Source organism: Triturus cristatus, chromosome 4_1, assembly GCF_964204655.1.
Source record: "Triturus cristatus chromosome 4_1, aTriCri1.1, whole genome shotgun sequence".
In the NCBI taxonomy this organism is placed as follows: domain Eukaryota; kingdom Metazoa; phylum Chordata; class Amphibia; order Caudata; family Salamandridae; genus Triturus; species Triturus cristatus.
This window is the reverse complement of record NC_140585.1, coordinates 637,541,557-637,556,976: the sequence shown is the minus strand read 5'-3', so window position 1 is coordinate 637,556,976 and position 15,420 is coordinate 637,541,557. Positions and strand designations below refer to the sequence as shown.

Genomic DNA, 15,420 nt, shown 5'->3' with positions numbered 1-15,420 from the left:
AGAAACAAATATGACCATCCTTAAGATGTCTGGTGTGGAAGATGTGAAAGAATGCCTCCAGTTTGGAGAAATCCATGGTAAGAGGCATACGAATTGTAATGGAAGTACAAGAGATTATAAAAAAATTGACTTGGGTGAGAATCTACAGCATTGTGAAGAGTGTCTGATATAAGTATTTACAAATAGTCACATTGATCCATGTATGTGGATGTATTAGGGTCTAAGAACTCTCTAATGGTGCTGCTGAAATGTATTGAGATTGGACTACAATAATCATAATACATTTTATTCTTGATGATAAAGGGTTGATTTGTGTGCTGAATACCCAGTTACCAGAGTGTGACAAATGCTGCTTCTTTTCAGGATCATGACATTGCGGATTTGTCCAGAGCACCTAATGCAGCAGTTCAGTATACACTGAATAATATCACACAGCATTTGCACATAAATAGTGTGCTTCAATTTCCATTTTTAGCATACTTGTTCCTGGTCACGAGTGGCCACCAGGTGTACATGAGTGCCGTCAATTTGCACTAGGATTTCAGGAAATCCTGCTATAGTAGAGTGTTTGCTTTTCTAGCATTAACTGTGTGAGTGTCCAAGGGGGACTGTATATGCCTCTCACTCTCTGTCTGCAAAGTATCCATCACTTAGCAGAGTGTTTTTTAAAGGTTGACTGAGAAATGCAGTGCACCATCCTACCATCTGTTGTGTGTGCCTGTTAAAAATAATTATTTTGCTGCTAGCATTTTCAGCAGGGGAGGATAGGATTTCCAGTGGATCCCTATGTTGGGCTCCAGGGTACCTATAATGATGAACATATTTTTCAAATGGTGCCCATCTTTTTTAACTCAAGCTGACTTCCGCTTATGGGTTCCAGCTTCACTCAGTCAATCCTGGCTCTCATTCTGTGCTGCTGTGCCATTTGAGGTCATGGATTGGTGGCCTGGTTTCCATCTTCATACTGCAGGGCTTGCTTTAGCAGAAGATGGATTTGGCACAGCATGATGTAATGGCTTAGCAGTGCTGCCTCCATGGTGATGGACTGTGTGCATGTACAGTATTTTTTTCATATTATTGTGCTGGCCCTTCATTTTGTTTCACAGCGTTTCTTTAATTCCATACACTTAAAGGATTTTTAACCACCTGCTTTTAACTGAAAGTATTTTAAGATTGTATTTTCCAGGTTTTTTTTTACACCCTCATGCTTGTAATTTACCACTCCGCCTAACTCATAATTAGGGCCTACAAATTAGAGCATTTTTCTTTACCACAAATTCAAAATAAAGCCGGAAGTTCTGTAGGACCACACAGACAGAGCTTTGTTCAATGAAGGTCCCTGTTCCAAATTTGCAAATTATTTGGTACTTGAGATCTACACAATTTATAGAATACTGTTTTCCAGTAAGTCGCCTTTCAATAAAACTCACCACCAAGCATAATACATTCACCTTCTGTATTAGACTTTCAAAGCCTAGAAATGAAGTCAATCTGGTGCTCCTGCTGACAAACAGCTGACATAAACTACAGTGAAAAACATGCTTTGTACGATACACCAAGTGCATGTTTCCTCCTCATAATTTATCTTGATAATGTGTTTATTTAAATTACCATATTCAAAGCTCATTTTCACTGTTTCACAGGCAACAGACTGAAATTTTGGAATATGTTTATTCAAAAAAATGAGTTTTCTCCGATCTGCCTTTGTGTGGGGAAAGTCATAAATGGAGAATATGGATAAAGGGAATCAAAAAAATAAACTGCACTATAGTTTGCTATTTTTAATGTCAATAGCTGCTTGGAATGCAACAACACTTATTGAGTAAAGCTTTCTAAATGTGTTCCTAGTCTTGGAATGTATTTACTGGCTTTAACGTTAAGACAGATCAAGTGATAGATGGGTGTACATGTTTCATTTTCATAACTATTGCTGGAAGGCAAGAGATCAAATTGCAGTTCAGTATAGTAGATATGCGTTTCTGGTTTAGTTTTGAGATGACCTTGGGATCAAAGAGCAATAAGCAATGGAATGTAGTTGTATTTGTCTAAAAGACAGGGACTGGCATTAAAGCCTTTCTCATTAATCAATGACAACTAGGAGGGACATAGACAGTCTGAGGAAATCAGCAGAGAAGCAAGGCAGCGAAAAATTGTTTATCAATAGACTAGAGTAAATTATGTGCAAACATTTCCAAACCCTTATTAAATTAGCATTCCACCAAAATTGTTACTTTTGAAACAGTATTTATAAAATACGTTGTAGATCATGTACCTTTTCAAGGGAGCAATGAGAATTAAATAAATGTTTAATTGTTATGAATAACCTGTTATTCAACATGAACAACAAACGAATGTTAAATAGTTCAATATCAAAACCATAACCCCTTTTGCAAATTCAATAGCACAGCCAGATGGACAGATTTGAATGAAGTATGAGATTTCATTGGGATCAAAAGTATTGACAGCCGCACAAATGGCAATTTCAATGTTTTTTGTCTATGTATCAGTAGAAATTAGTAATAGCTACTCTTTCTTAAAATGGTTGTTCATTACTGCACCCCATTTCTGAATAGGAATTTGCCTTAAAAGAAACTGGAGTAAAAAGAGATGTTTGAAAATGTGTGATGGCAGTGTATATCACAAATCTTTCCCAAGTTTCATCTGCAATTGGAACAAGATGGCAATAGTTGTGGTTTGTTCTGGCCCGCTTGTTGATGCTGTTTAACTTTATCAGTGGCTCTTGTGAATACCAGAAACATGTTTTAGTCCCAGGAGTGAACTAAAAGAGTGTGCGCCAACTAATGGCATAATTTTCTGAATATCTTCCATGCTACACCATTCTAGAGATTAACGGTGTGGAATTAGACAAGTGATGTATGCTTCACTACAGTTCAAATTCCTAATAAAAACTTCTTGCACACCAAAAAAACTGAAACCTATGTCAAGATTGCCTTGTCCTTGACATTTTAATTCTTAACGTAGGATGAAATGTAATTTTTTTGTGTGTTATCCTTTTGAAGTTAATGGAGATTTAGGGCAGGATTTAGAGCTTGGTGGACAGAGTTTACTCCATTATGGTCGTGGAGGACATTACCTCTGTCATTCCGATTGACATCAGATTTATAGATGTCTACTAGCTCCACAGAACTATCTCTACATTGACACGAACCACTGTTATGGCAGTTCCTGTCAATGTGGGAAATGTGTGATGGATGTTACTGTAAGCAGCGACAGCCAGCTGTCTAACTTTCTAAAGGTTTTATTTTTCAAAAACAAACTTCCAAAGTGAGATTTTGTTATTTGAAAAATAAAAGAAATAATGACCCCAGCGTATTTGGGTGCTTTGAGTTTTTCCTGTCCCTCACAGCCAGGCTTTTCCTGGAAGTGATGGACAGAAAAGAAAAACAGGCATTACACCACCCATCCAAAATAGGTGAAACTGTGTATGCTTTTCCTCTATTGGCTCCAAGTGGCCCCTCTTCAGTTTGGCCGTTGGAGGAAGCAGTCCTTCAAAGTAGCCTGCAGGGGCACCTTGGAGGAAGTACTTAAGGTCCATCCATCTCAAAATTATGGCAGGTGGATCACGAGTTTCGTGAGCCGGATACACTGTAGCATTTGAGATTGGAGTACTCAGCCCAGCAAATTCTAAATTGAGACCTCAATATTTTTTGGAAGGTGAGCAAGGGTTTTCTGGTAGGTTATTCCACTTAAGTCTATCGGAGGTATTCCGTTCACTGAGAGGTAAAGGATGAGTCTAAGAATGTTAAGACCCTTCATAAGAGGGTGAAAGAGAGGTATGTGAATGTCTGACCACTGTTGTGAATCTTCCTTTTTTTACATTGGATCAAGTGTGGTTTAGAGACTGGGGTCGGAAATGTGGTTAGCAAACATTACCGCATTCACCTGAGGGGTAAAGTGTATTGTTAAAAAGATATAAACAAGCATTGTCAATGCAATAGGTCCCGCATTTGTGAGAGTTTAAGCTATTTGTATTGTAAATGACCATGCCTTTTATTTATGTGTTTTTAAACCCAACACACATATAAAAACACCCAGTGCCGCTAAGACACTATGGTAGAGAGCAGACCTAATTTCCAAATGGATACCCTGCATTTTAAGGGTGCTATTTCTTTGCACCCAGGACATGATATCCACACCGGGTAAAAGCCACGTGTTGCACAGACAGTTCTGCAGTGAACTCATGGAAAATTCAAAGTAATGTGTGCCAGCAAATTCAGGAAAATCCATCACCCCAAAAACCAAGATTGCATTGGTTGCAGCAGATCAGCATCTTGTGCAGGTTAAAAGCTATTTTGGAACGTACTTTGATATGGCCTCCAATGAACACTTGTCTTCCCTTTTACTTCATTTCATTTTCCGTACCTGCCCTTTCAAATACATTTTCTGTCACTTAATACTAATGAGAATATCAATGGAAGGTGCAGGACGAGGATGCTGCTATTGATGACGTTTTACATGTTTGGACAGAAGAGGAACCTCTCAGGTAACAAACATCTTTCAAAGTCCAGTCTCTCACGTCAGAGTTAGAAACAGTAGAGGCCAAACAATCAGAAGTCAGCCAACATAGGCGGCACAAATGTTCATAAAGGAACACAAACAAAAACAAGATAGCGCCTTCTGACAAATCTCTAGCAATCTTTAAATCAGCATGGCCCATTCCTCAAAAATTAAACCTGACTTATTTTTTTAAAACACCTTTTCTCTGGCAGTGAAAACATTCTCAGCATACAAAGACCAAGCCCAGCTCCGACAGTATCGAAGCAAACTTACCTCTCGCACCCACTGGGTTCAGCAAAGCCCAAGCTTCGCTCACACCCCAGACCAAATTCGACACTTGCAGCTGCAATATAAGCTTTTCTAAAACGCAAAGCATAGGCGCAGCAGATGTCAAGCAAGCAAGTTCATTCGAGCGTTTTACTCCTATAGCGCAAGCAGAGTGCAGGTAACGGTGCTACGAGTCTCCTTCACACTCACAGAACGGACGCACCACAGCAGCATCAATGCTAACTGCACACACACAAAGCAGACACCGCACAGCAGTGCAAGAGTCCCAAAAATAAACCGAGAAGATGTGTTGAAGGCAGCAGCAGTGTGCGCTTCCTTCGAACACAACGGGAAGCACACGGATCACAGCACGGCAAACTTCACTTGCACATGAAGGGCAGTCAGGAGCTGGATGTGGGCTATGCATCACGGAAAACATTGGTGGTGATGAAGGTGCATGTTTTACCACCGCAGAGACCGAGGTCATGTTTTGTACGTTGAAAAGATGTACTCAAAGTGCTCCGTGGGTGAGGGGTCGCGGCCTCTATGGAAGCGGGAGGACATGTGCACTAGTGCAAGTGCGTGCGTACAAGAGCCACCCATTTCAAAATGCCCGCTAGTTTGATAAATTGGCTTCCAACACAGATAGATATCAGGACTGCGTCCGATTTTCGCATCATTCTGAAGTGCCCGCTGCAATGTGTTTTCTATGTCTGATGCGCGTGCATAGCTCCACCCACGGCCTGTTGCTGTCTATCACGCGCTTGGTGCCCGTATTAGACACCAATAGGCCCTGGGAGCAGTTATGCGTGCGCATCAGGCCAATGGCGTGCAGTATTTGGAAGAAGACGCCCGCAAAGGCCAATGGGAGGCCTGAAAAGGAATCGCACACGCACGAGCGTGTGCAATTCCAAAGTCGATTTCTGAACCTCACACAAAAGGACTCTCGCCTGCGCGAACACTGCTGCGCAGTGCAACGCAGGTCGCGAGACCTAGAAAAAACAATATATAAACAATTAAAAATCAAAATGAACAAATACATAAATATATATGTATATATAGAGAGAGAGAGACAGCAAAAACATACATCAAGCCTAATTAAACAGAAGGAAATTAATACATGACCAACAAAAATTCAAAATAAAAAAAATACAAAATAATTGAAACAATATCAAGCCAAATACAAACTCCAGAGAAAGTGTTCGATTTTGAAGGAGTCAGATTAACTATAAGAATGCGAAGGAGGAGGAAGTGTTGGCTTTTGATGGGTTAAATTTACTATTCCACCGTGTTAGAAATGGGAGTCTTTAGTTTGCGGAGGTTGGTACCTTTGTCCAAGTAGGGATCCTTTTTACTAGTCAGGGTAAGGGGGATACACTTTTAAAATAACCCCTGCTCACCCCTTTGGTAGCTTGGCACGAGCAGACCAGCTTATCTCAGAGGCAGTGTATAAAGTATTTTTTAAGACATACAGTAATACAGTGAAAACACTACAAATGGACTCCACACTAGTTTAGAAAAATAAGTAATCTTTATCTAAGCCAAACATGACCAACACAACAGAAATCCACAAGGCAGTAATCAAAATATGGCTTTTAAAAGGTACAAATAGTTCTGTTCAAAGCAAACTGCAGATGTGACACCTTTCAAACAAAGTACCTTGGATGTGTCGTGCACACAAACAAACTGTTGCAGGGAAGGTGATGCACCGGTTCCTTATGCCCAGAAAATGAGATGCTTTGGTTGCTTACTTCAGGGGAGTTGATACATTGGAGCCTTACTGCCATGCAGGGGCGGTGATGCATTGGTTCCTTACTGAAGGGGGGTGATGTGTCGGCTTCTTACTGTGCGGGGAGGTGATTCGTCGGTTTCTTACTGCTACCACGGTGTCCATTCCGGCGTGGTGCCCAGGTGCGATCAGTGAGGTTCGGGGATGTGTCAGTTCTTGATGCAGCGGCAGCTACCACACTGCGTTGTTCTCTCCAGCCGCAATCCCACGATGCAATGTTTCTTGCAGCCACACAGAAGGACCTGCGCCCGAATGGGTGCGGTGATCTCAGACTTCGGAGATCAGTGCACGGGATTCGGCGTGCTGCGGCAGGCGCTGCGGCGATTTCTTCAACGATGCATTGGAAACAGCTGTGGATGCGTCCTGCTTCTTGAACTTGCGTTACTTTTCCAGCTCCCAATGGCAAATAGCCTCCAGAGGTCCAAAACAGCAGCAGGCACCTCTAAGTAGGTTAGAACTCCCAGAAAGGAAGTTCAGGGGATCTGGTGGTGAAGTCTTTGTGTCACTGAGACTTCAGAACAGAAGGCAAGCTCTATTTCAAGTAACCCTGGGTGTAGTGGGCGTAGTGGGGCTACGTGGAACATCGCGTAGTGTGGCCAAATCTACGCACACTCGCGCGCTCCGCATAGCCCCACAAGAAATGCGCATGGGGGGGCGTCCGCGCATGCACATTTGTGAGAAGAAGTTGCCGTGAACCAGGAAGAGGGAGCCCTGGGACGCCGCACCGCAGGTAAGGCATTTTACTTACTTTAAAATACTTTAAATTATTTTAAAATGATGGCGGGAGGCGGGAGGCGGGTGGCGGGCAGCTCTGCTCCACCGTGGTGTGTGCGTAGCGCTGCCTGCTACGCCTACTTCGTGAACCGCGAAGCAGGCAGCACTACATACACTACACAGGCGGAGCGGAGCACTACGCCCCCCATTAATTTCAAGCCCTTGGAGATCTTCCTCAAGCAGGGAAACAGCCCACAGCAAAGTCCTTGTCCTTTCCTTGGCAGAAACAGCCACTGCAGGCCAACCCCAGACAGCAAACAGAAAAGGGGCAGTACTCCTCCTCAGTTTCTCCAGCTCTTCCCCTTGGCAAATGTTCCTCTTGATTTCCAGAAGTGATCTAAAAGTCTGGGGTCTGGGCCTCTCTTTTTATAATTCAAGATCCTTTGTTCTCTGTGGCAGAGAAGCTCTTTGCCCAGCCAAAAACAGTTCTGTCTTCTCTGGTGCAGCTTCCTGGCAGGAGGTGGAGACAGCATTGTCTAAGGCAGACAAGGTCCATTCAGGTGTGAAAGAAATATCCTCCCCCTACTCTGAATGCAACCCTTGTCTATTCAGCCCTGCCCTGACTCAATCTGGAAAGGCAGGACACACCTCAACCCCCTAAGTGGCTGTCTGAACAGAATGCACATCCCCAGCCACTGTCACTCCAAAGCCAGACAGACAATACACATCCTAGCGGAGGCACACTGGGTGGTTAGGCAAGAAAATAACTAAAAGTGGTATTTTCAAACCCAGAATGTAAAAATCACCCTCACTAAAAGATGTATCTTAACATTCTGAGTTCAGGCATATCAAACTTTACTTTCCTATCTTGTTCCCATCGGCAGTAATACACATAAAATGTTATGGTCAAATTCCCCATTCTATCCTATCGGACAGCTAGCCTTGCAATAGTAAAATACTGCCAAGTTTGTTTTTCACTATCAGGACATGCCACACAACTCAGGGGGTGTCCTACCTTTCACATATACTGCATCCTGCTCACAGGGGTACCTGGGGCCCACCTTAGGGGTGACTCACATGTAAGAAAATGGAAGATGAGGGCCTGGCAAGTGGGTGCACTTGCCAGGGCAATATGGCAGTACCAAATTGCACCCAGACTCTGCAGTGGCAGAGTTATATTTACAGGCCGATTATGTGTGTGGCATAATCAGTGCTGAAGGCCCACTAGCAGCATTTGATTTAAAGGCTCAGGGCACACACAGTGCACTTTACTAGAGACTGACTAGTAAATCAAATATGGCAATTGTGGAATCTCCAATCCGTAGCAACAATTTGCAAGGCGATCTCGCACTTTGGCACTGAACAGCAGTGGCAAAGTGCCCAAAGCATTTAGACCAGCAAGAACGAAGTCCAACACACAGCAGAATAACACAAACTAAAGGCAAAAATACAGGGGAAACCCATGCCAATGATGCCAGGTCTAACACTTAGGTGCCGATTCCGATCTGGGTCGGAAAGCACTCCGACTGAGCCGGATCCGGAGTGTTTTCTGACCGAGCCGGAGTCCTGCAGTCCGACCGAGCGAGTACTATGCGGCCGTATGCTGCCAGACTCGGTTCTGTCGGACTCCCATAGAAGTCAATGGAAGCCGGTCGTACGACGCGTACATGGGCTCCCATTGACTGAATGGGTACGTCTCACGCAAGGGAGCCCCCTACAGTGGGTACGCGTCGGTGCCATCCGCACCGTACATGCCTGTGTTGGGGGACCGTTGGGTCTCCCCCTGTGTCCGAGTCGTAGGGTTGCGGGTGACAGGGGGTCCGACGCAGACCCCCAAAGGCAACCACCCGGACGTTTTGCGTGCCGGACACTAAGGCTCGCACAGGCTGTCCGACGCGTGCATCGTACTGGCTCGGTCGTAAATTGCATCCATTGCACGCCACGGTTAGCTTACGACTGAGACTTACGTAGCGGTTCAGACCCGGAAACAACTTGGTCGGTGAATTTCACGTAGCTCCCATCGTACTTGCTCGCTCGTACAGCTGTACGAGTCAGGCGGAAAACACACGTACGGCTCGTAGTTTTTCTGTCCGGATGCGTTCGGTGCCCTTCCGACCTGGATCGGAATCGGCCCCATAGTATGGAAATTGTTGGACTATGGAGGGGTTAGACTTACTCTTCCCCCTCCAATATATACAAAGATAGGGAGAGTATTAGGCTTTGGGGGGGGGGCTTTAACTTGCTATTCCAAGTTCAATGTGAGCAAAAGCAGGTAAAGTGTTACACTTTGTAAGCGTTACATTTACTTGTTTCATACCAATCTAAGGCTAAGCAGCAGAAGTGTGAAACTTTGGAGGGATTAGATTTACTATTTCCACTCAAACATAAGCAAAATCAGGGAACATTTTGGATTTTGGAAGGGTTACGTTTACTATTCCCACTCAATTTAAGCATAATTAGAAAAATGTTGCAACTTACAGAGGTTAGATTTGCTATTCCCATTTCAATCTAAGCAACAGTAGGGAAAATATCAGATTAAATTAAGTATACCCACCCTAACATAAGCAGAAGCAGGGAAAGTGCTGGAGTTTGGAGGGGTTACATTTACCATTTCAACTCACATCTGGGCAACAGTAGAGAAACTGTTGGATTTAGAGAGGTTAAATGTACTATTCCCACTCCAATCTGAACAACAGTACGGAAAGTGATGGACTTTGGCAGGGTTTCTTTTACAATTCCCACTCCAGATTAAGCAAAAGCAGCAAATGTAATTTAATATGGAGGGGTTATATTTGCTATGTGCACTCCAATCTAAACAAGAGTATGGAAAGTGATCAACTTCAAAGGGACTAGAATTACTATTCCTACTCTAACCTAAGCAAAAGCAGAGAAAATGCAGATTTTTGGAGTGGTTAGATTTACTCTTCCCACCACAATCTAGGCAGCAGTAGGGAATTTGTTGGACTTTGGAGGGGTTAGATGTATTATTCCCACTCCAATCAGAGCAACCGTAAGGAAAATGTACTTTGGAGGCATTGGTTCTGCCATTCCAATTCCTAAATGTTTTTTAAAAAAGACATTTAAAAATATAACAAAGTAGAACCATTTAAACATTTTCGAAATGAAATAAAAGCTAATCATTATAGATACATTCAATGAAATGTTTAAAAAAAAATAAAAAAATATACAACAACGTAAAGACATTTCAAATAAATACACTTCCGTCCCTACTATCCACAATAAGCTACCAGTAAAAAAAGTGGTATAGATTACAAATAACTAATATTAAATTCATTACTAAATAAAATTAATAAAATTAAAATAAGTGATAAATATGAAACACTTTTTCTAAATTGTATTATTATATGTAATTGATCAATAACTTAACAATTAATCTAAAAACAAAAAATGAACATAACAAGAAATCACATAATTTATACTATTTATTACCAATTCATATTTGAATACCATAATGCATATTAATATAACAAAAAATGTATACTTCCAATAACCTTCCACCTTATTCCCTTTAGACCCAACGATGTTCTACTAAATTAGAAATTACAAATTCAGGGGTGATAACAATTGGCCCGGAAAGGATCCGACCAGTCCCTCTTCGTTCTCCTAGCAGCATCACAATATCTGAGTGGGCTATGATGGCCATTTTGGGAGGTGGACATTTGGGAGGAGGGCCTTAATATCTTGTGTATGATTCCTCAAAACACATTCTTATTCTTCCCTGGAAGAAGTGTAAACTGGAGCAATCAGGAGGATAATATATGTTATTATCGGGAAATCTAGCACCCAGAAGCAATAAAATTGTTTGGACTCAGATCTCTGGAAGAGGTTAGAGAGTCGCAGCTTTCTTTGTTAATCTTTATTTTATTTGTAGTACTTAGATTTGAATGTATTATTGTACTTTGTATTTATAAAGTAAAACACTTATGGGGCATAAAGTTCTGAATGAGTATTGTGGTTATTTATAGTGTTCTGAGGGTCTTGTCCACTCCACCTCCATTAGTAAGCATTACACTACTCTGTCTCAATATCAAGGCTTCAGTTCTATAACAGAGTATGTGGTAATTCAGTTTGCAGTCCAGTAGTGTGATGGTCCCAGGACACCAGTGGTAAAGAACTCCAAGTATCACTACTGGAGCCCAGCAACCTCTGATTGCCCTGGGATCATGCAAATGAGATCTCAAATCAATTGGCAAGTGGTGATGGAATGAGACTCCATTCTCAATTAATAGTAATGCTGCTTAATAAGTTCACTTTTTTACAAAGAAAGAGGGCAAGTGCAAAGAGACTGAATTGCAGGGCCTCACTGTCGAGAGAAGTTGTTTGGTGTCTTTGGTCTTTGGTCAAAAGATGAAGTTTGCTTTATAGAATATATCTTGAAAATGCAACAAATTGAGAGGACAATACGGCAGAGCATGACCAGGAGACTGTTAATAATGTAGTGGAAGGAAAAGTAGAAGAGCCCTCAAAGGAATAAGCTGCCAGTGTAGAGTTCCAGAGTCAGGTTCCCTTGGGGGAAACTCACTCTCAAGCTCCACTCTCTACGTTTACATATAGCAGTTCCCCTTTCCAAGAGTTCACCTGTTAGGACACAGAGAAATATCAGATTTGCTTAAGATCAGAAAGGCCAAATTGAAATTCAGGAAGGTTTCAAATGTAGCTAAGAAAAAGTACAGAGTAAGTAAGTAATTATATAAATCTTTATTTGTGTGATTATTTAAAATCATTGCAATGACATTTTATAGTTTGAGATTAAAAATAACAACCCAAATGTGCAAAGTAAGCAGAAAGGACTTTTAAATGTGAAATCAGCGTACATAAGGCCTCATTACATCACAGCCAGAATGAGACCCACAGACAAGGAGTCTGCAGTACCACCCACCAGTTTTTCTGTAAGACTACTGTGAAGGTGGTCAGAAACTGTTTTTTTTTGCTTGTGCTGCAGCCTGAAACAGGGCTGCAGCACAAGCTGCAGTACAAAAAGGCATCTTTCATACATCCATGCACCGTGTGCCAGGCACCATGCCTGCCAAATGGTGCATGGAAATATGGGGGGGCACCATATGTGCCCCCTGGCCACTCAGCAGTGACCCACGGGGGACAGGGGCCCTTCTTGTGGCCCCCAAAGTCCCTTTCCCACTGCCTTTCCATGGTGTTGGAACAGCCATGACAAAGGCAGTTGGAAAGGGACATCCTAATCCCTACAGAGGTGCCTGCGTAGGCATTACCCTCATGGCAGGCATAGTAGTCCGAAGGCCCCCCGTTGGGCTGTTTGAGCTTGCTGGAGGTGGCGGTCTTTCCCCATGCCATCATTGCTCAGACATGCCAGTATTGTAATCCGGCAGTCGGACCGATGGCCTGGATGTCGGGCAGACCGCCACTGACATCAAAATGAGGGCCATTATGTTGAGATCGCATCAGTCCTTCCATTGAGAAGAAAGCCAGCGAGTTTGAGTGGGAGAAGAGTATGCTGGCAAAACAGGTAAATAAGGAAAGGCAAATGATCAGAACTGACAAATTGGCCCATAATGAGCAGGACATTTAAAGAGCTTGAGAGTTGAAGACACAGTATAGTGAGCATAAGAAAGAATGGATATCCGAAGAAGAGAAAAAGAGAAGAAAAGGTTTCAAATGGGGCTGCTAAATTAAGATCAAAGACAGTTTGCTTCCATTGCCAATCCAAACAAAGGATTGGGTGGAGTCAACCAAGGTGTCAGGAAACTCTTTACCATTGTATGTAGTTGGCAATGGTTTTCTGTACTGTGTGGAATCTGTTGAGTTAGCTTGCAGGGAATGGAATGAACTTGCTGAGCCTAAGGCACTAATTATTTACTGCTATCTGCATAGTTATTACAAAAGCCATTACCAGGTGACATGAGAGTAAGAAGCTGGATTATGCAAGTGTGAAGTAGTCTGTGACTCAGAGGTTTGGCTGACATCAGCCCAACACTAAGATAATTTTAGGGACAGTAAGAAGGTGGATGGGTTTCCTATAACATGCAAATACATAAGTACAGCAAAACAGGGATTAAAAGGTGAACCAAATGGAAGTTAAAGATCATGCAGTTGTGACTGCTGAGTGCCACCAGCAGTACTGTTGAGTAGCTTTACGACAATATCTGTCCGATCAGGAAGAAAAAGATCCTAAGTGAATTTTTGCAATGGCTGATGAGTGGTTTGCCAACAGGGTCCCCAAAGTCCAATTCGAATAGCCAAAGAAGAAAAGAAATTCCATTAACATGGCAAAAATCTGAGGGAAAGGGCCAAAGTAGTTCTCATAGGTCTCAGAAAGGACACAAGCCAAAGATTAACAGGCCCACTGATCAGCACCCAAAGGGGAGTGGTGAGAAGAATTCCTCATCTATCCATGTCCATCACGATAAAAAGCATAGTCATGGATATGGTACTATCAGTTCTTATGTTAACCAATGTTATTCTTAGCGTGGATGGATGACGGTTGTTTTGGCTATCTGGGAAAGGGATGCACTCATGTTCACTCACCCCAAATCAATAGAATATGTAAATGAGGCAGGAATTAATGACCTTTGCTTTGCTACACACTTTTGAAGGAATTTGTTGCAGTGGACTTATCTTTTGCCAGGAATGATCACTCAATATTCCAGAGCATATGGTCTTGCTGCCAGGGAGTAAGACCTAGCTACCCATTAGCCATGCCTGGGGTGTAGACCAATGTCAGGAATGCCATTGTGGATTTAGGGCTGTAGGAAAAGCTTGGAGATGTTTTCCTTCTCAGGAATAACCTAATAAAATCTGGGTTGGAGCAGGATCCTACATGGTATGGACATTACCTACCTTGCTTATAATTGTATAGGCTGTGTGATAGTCTCCTGGTGAGGTAGAGATACCTCCAGAGGAGAAAAAACAAGGGTAGACCAAAACAGAAAGGAAAGCAGCAGACCTGCCAACTCACATGGCGCCACTGTGTGTCACAAAATATCGGCTTACTGCACATAGTTACTAACTGTACACTGTGCAGCAGTTTAGCAGGCAAAGCTAGGTATGTGGAGTTTGTGAAGTCGAGACTAAATTGAATAAGCACAGTGACAATAAAAACATGAAGATTTTTGTGACTATATGAAAGGATTCATTTGAGGATAGATCCACAAATGAAAAAAACAATTAAGAAGCAACTTTTGAAGTCTGTGCAGCCCCGATTATACCCGAGCACAAGATGGCAAATTGCTTTGGACAGAATAGGTCGAGTTTGGATCACTACCGGTTCTGCAGTAGTTGGTAGATGCTGTAGGAACATCCACCAAGGTCTGGTTATGGGGCAGGCAGATTGTCCTAACCTTGTTGGCTTCTGGAAGGTCGCCCAGGAGATAGTCTACTAGAGAGTGGTGGTGAAGCACCATTCGGCTTGGAAAGACAGCCATCCGAACATTGAGCCTTCTGTGCTGGCCCAAAGTCATGAGTAAGATTCACAGGCACACATAAAATTCCTGCTGCGGATGACCCACAAAGTCCCCTTAGGTGGATGCCTAGGAATCAATTAAACAAGGGACCAACCTGTGCCTCTTTGCTACCAGACAAGTTTGGGTCAGGGAGTTGCGAGTATCTGCAGGAACTGCAGGCTTGTGAAGCTAGCAGCAAGTTCAGGGCCCTGGATGAAAGCACCTCTGATACCCTCATTGCTAAATGTTGATGTCTCCTCTGATTCTAATAGATACCAATGTTCAATCTTATTGAACTGTCACACATTGTAGGTTAGTGCTAGTGCACAGGGAGTGGCAGTGATCCTAGATATTTCGAAACTTGCTGTTGATCGGATTTGTGAGAATTCAGAGGTTCTTACACTTGCTGTTTCTTTACATCAGGCACCACGGGTGCACTTTTAGGACTGATTTAATGTGGTTGTTATTACGGATATTTACGGCTGCTTTCTGGCACACGTTAGAGATTCTCAGTGACTTTTTAGGGAACCCTATGCAGACGGCATCGCAACAGTCAAGGTATACCAGGGCTCTTGCATAAACAAAACAGTGTTCCCTTTGGAGAAGTGGCAGGGAGGTAGCTACATAGTGACCTCCTTGCGCATTGTTTCCGTAAATTTATTTAATTACGTCCAAGTTTCGGTCTCAGCTTGAGCAAGT

The 15,420-nt window shown here is 42.7% G+C and overlaps 1 protein-coding gene across 3 annotated transcripts in view; it reads right to left on the bottom strand.

The window, feature by feature from the left end:
• Positions 1–15,420, bottom strand: part of KERA (keratocan) — a 247,584-nt gene that overhangs the window by 137,271 nt on the left and 94,893 nt on the right. The gene's annotated exons all lie outside the window — the stretch shown is intronic.